Below are 7,251 nucleotides of genomic sequence, written 5' to 3'. Positions count from 1 at the left end.
TGTCATAGCAATACTGTTTCAGAGATATTCAACATGAATGAATGCATTTATAGCTATTACTTTAAAAGTACGAATCCCTAAAACTTTGGATTCTCACTGTTACTGCAGCAGTTTAAAATAATCCAAGTGGATCTCATTATATTAGAATATTTAGATGGTGTCACAAAAAAAGGAAATGAGCTCATTGTGGCTACCAGCTAATGAAATTCAAAATTTAGTTTGACATTAGAAAATAACACCAATCGACAAAGTGTTTATAATTATAATGCAGGGGTGTTGAACTCGTTTTCAATTTGGGCCACATCAAAAATCTGAATGTTTGTTTGTAAAGGGGTGGTTGTACCAGAATATATTGATAAAACCAATTAAGCTGTTAAAATACCAAAAAATAGTTGTTCCTCCAGGATTAAAACCACAGATTTTGTGGTGCCAATTTAGAAATGTTTGTAAGGAATTTTTAGATTTGTGATAATCTATGATGGTAAATGTGACTTTTTGTTACTTCCTGTATTGATCACAGATTATAACTTGACATCAAGTACACTCTAAAAAGAAAAAAGTTGAACCAACTTAATTGAATTGCTTCTGTAGGTAACAAGCAATTCAATTAAGTTTATCCAACTAAATTTAATAAGTTTAACCAATTCAATATATTATAATCATCCAACTCAATTTGTTAAGTCAGTCTTACTCAAATCATTTAGTTTACTTCAAAAATGGTAAATAAACTTAAATAACACTTTTGACCACTGAAAGCACATATTCACACATGTATTTAATGCTCAGACGCTAGGCAACTTGGCATTAAGTACCCAGGGGACACATTAACATACGGCAGGAGGAAGCTGGAGTTAAACCGTCAACCTTCCGATTACAAGGCGACTGCTCTATCCACAGAGCCACGGCCGCTTACTGGGAATGTGTCCCTGTAAGCTTGAGTCATTGTGTCAGACATGGGACACAAACTGAATTATTTCAAGTAAAGTCAAAGTGAAAAAGGTTATTTAAGGAAAAGATTTGTGTATTTAGATGACACTGTAAAAAGATTATTTAAATTTAGTTTGGAACTTCTTAAAAGTTTGAGTTGACTTTCTGTAGAATTAAATCAAAGAGATTTTAAATGTTTATTAGAACAAAATAAATGATTTGAGTAAGAGTGACTTAAATTTGTCATGTTAAAGCCCCTTATGAATTAAGTTATAAAAACTTAGCAAATTGAGTTGGAAGAACTTAGTGAATTGAGTTGGATGATCATAATAAATTGATGCAAGGTGCAAAAAGGAGAGCGACCAAGTGTGTGGGAACTGCTCAGACTGAAGTTATATCTTCCATCTGTTCACAAGAACCGCCTGGAATGATGTAATGCGAGCTTTGGCGTTTATCTCAAAGCACAGCCTTTCCTATTGCCAAGAACATGGCTTTAGACTCTTAGAGCAACACTTGAAAACACAGGAACAAATCTGAGGAAGCAGTAGTGACACTTCGTTTTCTCCTTGGCTGAGCTCCTCTCGCAGCGTTAGTGGAGCACTCGACCTTTTCCGATAACTTTACAAAAACGGCGAGGAGCAGCAAACGGATTACCAGGCTTCCGTAGCATCGGTATAATTGGGCCGTGCAGGATTACCGCGCCACGTAGAGCACATATTTATCAGCATCCAGCCATGGCACATCGCCCTTGGTTAGACTCCTAATGGGTCGGGGAGTAAATATTCATGACAAAGTAGCAACACTGAAACTTCTCGACTTCGTCCTAAATGAAATAAAATCCCTGTTCCTTTGGAACTGATGTGATTTTGGGTTAAAAAGCTCTCAGGAAGCCAAACCCATTCTTCCTTCTGATTAGAGCGGAAAGATTTCCAGAGGAGCCAATATCAGAGATAATGGCTCCAACAACCTGAGGTGACAGGAGGCAAATAGGATCAAGGCTGAGGCCGGGAAAGCCACAGAAATGGGCTAAAACACGGAGAGCCAAGCAGCGTTTACCATGACCTGCAAATGCACAGACGCGACCTCTCCGCACTTACTCTCTCCGCGCACTCACACCTCTGCGTCTCTCCGGGTCAAACACTTTTTTTTTTAATCTGAGCTACATGACAAGTCATTGTTCTCCTCCCATTCCCAGGGGAACTTTACGGCCATGACAGTAAAACCAGCTGCAGCGCCAAAAAAAAAAAAAAAACTCCGGTGCCACAGTTTAATGACTCCCCCGTGTTTTCAGAGAGGTGCTCATAAATTGTGACGGTCGGACAGGCCCCTCTTAAACTGACCCCTGGAGGAGGCGCGGTTCAGCGGACGATCATCAGGAGGGAACCGTTCGTTTTATTTACGCGCTCCTCAGAACACTGACCTGTGTGAATGTGGACAGCAAGTGCGAAATCTTTTTACGCGGCAGTAAATGTTAGGAGGCTGTCAGGCTGAGAACATGAGCGATGTCTTACAGACATACAAGACGAAACGCTATATCGTTTAAAAATGAAGGAGCATGACTTTTTTTTTTTTTTAAGGGTTTGGGAATTGTCGATAGAAAGAAACTTCACTCTTTCCAGCTTTTTTTTTTTAGTAACTATTTATGGAAATAAGGATGTGCAAAAACAGACGCCAAAATATCTCTGGCCCCGTTCATAAACGAAGAAGCTATCATAGGAAAACACTGTGTGGAATAAATTAAGTAAACTGTATTATATGTAAGTAAGATTTGATTTTACTTTTGATTTTTTTTGTGTGTGTGGTTGGTGACTGGCTTAAGTAATTGCACCTTGTGGGGAAACCTGTGCATCTTGGACAATGACATGTCAACCTCCTGAGAAATGTCCTTCACTCAGCCAGATTCTCAGAAGGTGTTATATTTTTGCATTGGACTGGATCCTGCAATTATCCACCGCCAGTCGTCTGCTGTGGACGTTCAGGACTTTATTTGGTCCTTTTGTTCCCATGAAAAATCTGTTGGTTTGGCTTCTTCAGCTGAACTCCAGCGTAACACTTCGCTTTGAGCTCGTTCTTACTCCCACTCAGCCTACAGTGAAGCCTAAAATGCGTTTTGAGCATTTTTATTGTTCCTGTTCAGTATATTCTAATCTTGTAATGCAATCTGTAAGCATTAAATCTGTGGAGTCTGTAGAAAAATGTAGTTTATTGTGTCTTTTGTGATAACCCAGCACAAAGTAAAGCATAGTAGAAGAACCTATGTTTGGAACAAGTCTCTTCCACAACAAACATGTGGGAGAAGCTGCTCTGGTCAAATGAGGAATGAATAAAAACTGCAAATCACTCTGAAAACAGATTCCTAGTGATAGAACAAAGTGGTGGCAGCATCATGCTTGGGGATGCTGACTGAGCTTGTGGTATTTTGCAACAAAAAAAAAGCAATTAGAGAAAGTTTCAGTTTCTAGATTTGTAAATCTGGTATCTTACTGATGAAAATATACAAATCATGTATCGTTTTTCTTCCATTTTGCAACGAAAGACCACTGTGTTGGTCAACGGCATCAGATCAAAATAAAATTCATAACAGTTGGTGATGAAGTGTGAAGAAGTTTCCACCGTATTAATAACTTAGCTGGTGACTGTAACAGTTTTTGCTGGACAATAAATTGACCCAGAAATTGTTGCGATAAACGATAATATTATTGTCTTGAGTCCATTTTCAAGTGATATAATGGTAATGACATGATAATACAAGAACACATTTTCAAAGATCAAGATGAAGATTTAACACACAAAGTGGAAAACATTTTACATTTCCAAAATGAACAAACAACAGAAACAACAAATAAAATCAATTGCAAAGCCTCTGCAAAGAAAACCAAGGGTTAGTTGATACCAGAGAAGCAGACTGAAGACTTTTGTCATCCAGTTTTTGTTGGAAAGAAAAGGGAGAAAAGAGGAAAAAATGCTAAATCATGCAAATGGAAATTGGCTTGTTTTAATTTATCGCACGATTAATCGATTTATTCCTTATTGCAACAGGCCAACTTTGCAGTTAACAGTGAGGGTTGAGAGGAAATCAAACACCCTATAGCAGCAGATAAAGGTTTTAGCTTGAGCGTACAGCCTTAGTGCAATAACTGGGAGAGAAAACCCTGACCCCATGTCTCTGTGTATCATTTAGGTTGTAACGGAGCCAGAGCTGTGAGCCAGTGGTGTGTGTGAGACCGAAACCTGGGAGGCAGCCATGGAAGTTACGTTTTCCAAAAGCAGCAGGTCCATCACTGCCTCTTTGCGCTCAGTCAAATCTCCTATCAGCAGGACGCATGATGACCGGTCCCTGTCCGCCTGCCAGCGGATGGTTGATCTCACAACAGCCAGGATGGTCTGACTCAGAGGACCCCTGACAGCTCACCCGGTGCCTTTGTAGCTCTTTGGAGCATTTATAAGCAGCCATGCTGGACTGAAAAGAAAACCCAGCATCCTGTAAGCATCACAGCAGCTGCTCCACAATAGCCTGACCCAGAGGTGACTTTTTTCCAGCTCTGTTTGTGTCGTTTTCATGCGCTGGTGATATTCTGCCGGTTCGGATAAAAGACCTTAAAAGTGCCTTTTCTTCCCTTTTTGCCGGAGCGTGTTGACGCTTCGGATGACGGAAAGGTCAGACGAGGCTGCTGGGAAACCGAGCGTACTGGTTTTGCAGAATAAGCTGGAACCTTTGTGCTAGTGAGGGCAAACTTTGGCCCGCTGCCACCGTCGGGGTGTGGTCTCCCCTTCCCGAAAAAGTCCTGTCACACACATTGTCCCCACAGCGAAGGTCGTCTGTGCCACTTCGCCTCATGGTTTGGTTTCCTGCCCGTCTTAGGCACTTACACTGCTTTTCTAAATACTTTTTCCCTGAGCACTTCCTTCACCTCGTCTGTGTCTAAGTCGCTGAAACATCTCTAAATATCTTTGACATGGCGACATTAAATAAATCAAAATCTCAATCTTTCAGCTCAAGGCTCTGATTACGTACGCTTTCTGCCATCCTGTCCGTCTCAAGATGGGTTTGAGGTTTTGCTGTGAAACGTGTGGGTGGGGAAAAAGGCGTCTTTTCAGCGGACAAAAACGATAACCTATCATTTTTTAGTCATGTCGAGATGAATTTCCTCCCGGCGCTGTCACTGAGTGTCTCTAGGAATGTTTTTTAAGGTCTCAGAGGGGCCAAGCAGCGGGCATGAACCGAAGCGCTGCTGCTCTCACCGTCAAAATCCCCTTTGGGCTGGAGCAGAGGGCAACAACCAGTCTGCGATTGTCTTTTTCTCCTGGTTTTTACGGCCTCCAAACTGAATGTAGCTGCAGAACGATGGACCATTTTATCACCTGCATAAATACATCAACGGGAAGAGTTTCGCTTTATCACATAAGCACATTACATCTGACAGATCTCAAATGTTTTTGCAGCTTTGTTAGCTAAATGTATTTTATTTTTTCTTTGTAATTTTACCTTTATTTTACCTGTGTCGATTAAGAACGAATTCTCTGCGAGTACGTCTCTACAACCCTTTCTTTTTCTTCTCTCCAAAATTTGTACTCAAGTCAGAGTAGCACTACCTCAAAAATATTTTACTCAAGTAAAAGTAAAAAGTATTTTGTTAAAAAAATAATAAAAAATACTGCGTAATTAAAATATGAATTTAAAAATTACATCCAAAACATAAAGCTATGTGGAAGTTTTGGTATTTTAGAGACTGAAAGGAAAATAATTAATATAAATAACATAATTACAAAATAACAAAATCAGGTAAAAGAAATATATGCTTTCAAAATAAAAGTTACAAAACTTTAACATAAACTACACAGTAGGTGAGTGAATTTTTGGTTTAAACAAGTTTGCTCTCCATTCAATAAAGTTACTTCCAGGTAATGGGTGTTTCCTCTTTCTCAAATGTTGTGGCTTATGGATGAAGGAGTTCACTTCATTATGGCTACAGATCAAACAGACTCAATTTTACAGAAATAGGCTGCAACATCTGAGGTCATGTCTCTTTGTATCTGACTGCATTCGCTCTGACCTGCTATTAAGCAAATGCAATCTGATTTATGTGTGTTCTAGTAATGGAACAAAAGGAAAAGACACCAAAATGCCGTTTTAAGCTGCATGCTCTGTAAAATGTTTAGCCTAAGATCGTAAATCCTTTCGTTTGTGGAAATAAAATGTATTTAAGGGCAGAATGAGGACGGAGAAAAGCCTTTATATGTGACTACAAGTGAGAACATATCTGACTAACAAGAGAAGGCTTCAGTGTGTTTGCCAGATTAGAAGATTTTCCAGTAAGTAACTGGTTGCCTTTCATCCAGTCTGCTCAAGCAACAGCTTGCACAGATTCAAGGGGGGATGAGAGAACGTTACGAGGCTTGATGGGGCTGCAGCCAAACAGCACAACAGGCAGACCTGCCAATTCTCCTGCATTTGTTCAGAAGTTATTGGATCTTTTGAAGCCGCGTAATGATGCCTTGGGACAGGCGAAGCTTTGTTTTTACGCAGCAGGGACTCAGTTAAAATGAGCAAAGGCAGCCTGTTAGGGCTCACACCAAAGATATGAAACTGCCAACATCGATTACTTCACGAGTTTCATAGTTGGATTCATTCTCATTCCCCAAACATAAAGTGGCTCGCAGAAGGACCGATGCCTGTTGAACTACACCACGTTTCGCCACGTTGGAACCAGAAACGTCAACGTACATTGATGGGAATTTGTGATAAATCAACACGAAGCAGCACAGAATCGTAAAGTGGAAGGCCGTAAAACAAAAAGTGTTCAAAAGGGAGCAAGAAGCAGCGCCTTATACTTCCACAAAACTGAGACTGTAGCCTAAGCTATGGAACAAGGAGGTGGCAGCATCATGCTGAGGGGATTCCTTTCTCTAAATTGGCTTTGGTAAAGCCAATTGTGAAAATGGCTTTACTAAAGCCATTTAAAAATTAGGTACTTAACAGGAAAGCTGGTTAAGTTGATGGAAAGATGGACGGAGCTAAATACAGAGTAATCCTTGAATAACAAAATACAGCCAGGGCTACAATAAAGATACAAAAGACAGGCCTCTGTAAATACTTTAGTCAGGAAAACTGAATACAAACACATCCTCCGCCTTTCATAGTTTGATATATTAATTTCCCTTTCTTGCATGCCACTTGGTTTTGGTCTTAAACATAAAAAAAACCTAATTAAACTCACTAAAGTTTGTGGTTGTAACATAAAAAGAGGAAAAGTTCAAGAGGGGCTCATACTTGGGCAAAACACCAAATTATCAGATCTTGCAAACCCACAAAGGGACACCAAC

This window comes from Poecilia latipinna, unplaced genomic scaffold, assembly GCF_001443285.1.
Source record: "Poecilia latipinna isolate Pla-1442-1.1 unplaced genomic scaffold, P_latipinna-1.0 Scaffold2043, whole genome shotgun sequence".
Taxonomy (NCBI): Eukaryota; Metazoa; Chordata; class Actinopteri; order Cyprinodontiformes; family Poeciliidae; genus Poecilia; species Poecilia latipinna.
Note: the sequence above shows the minus strand (reverse complement) of the source record.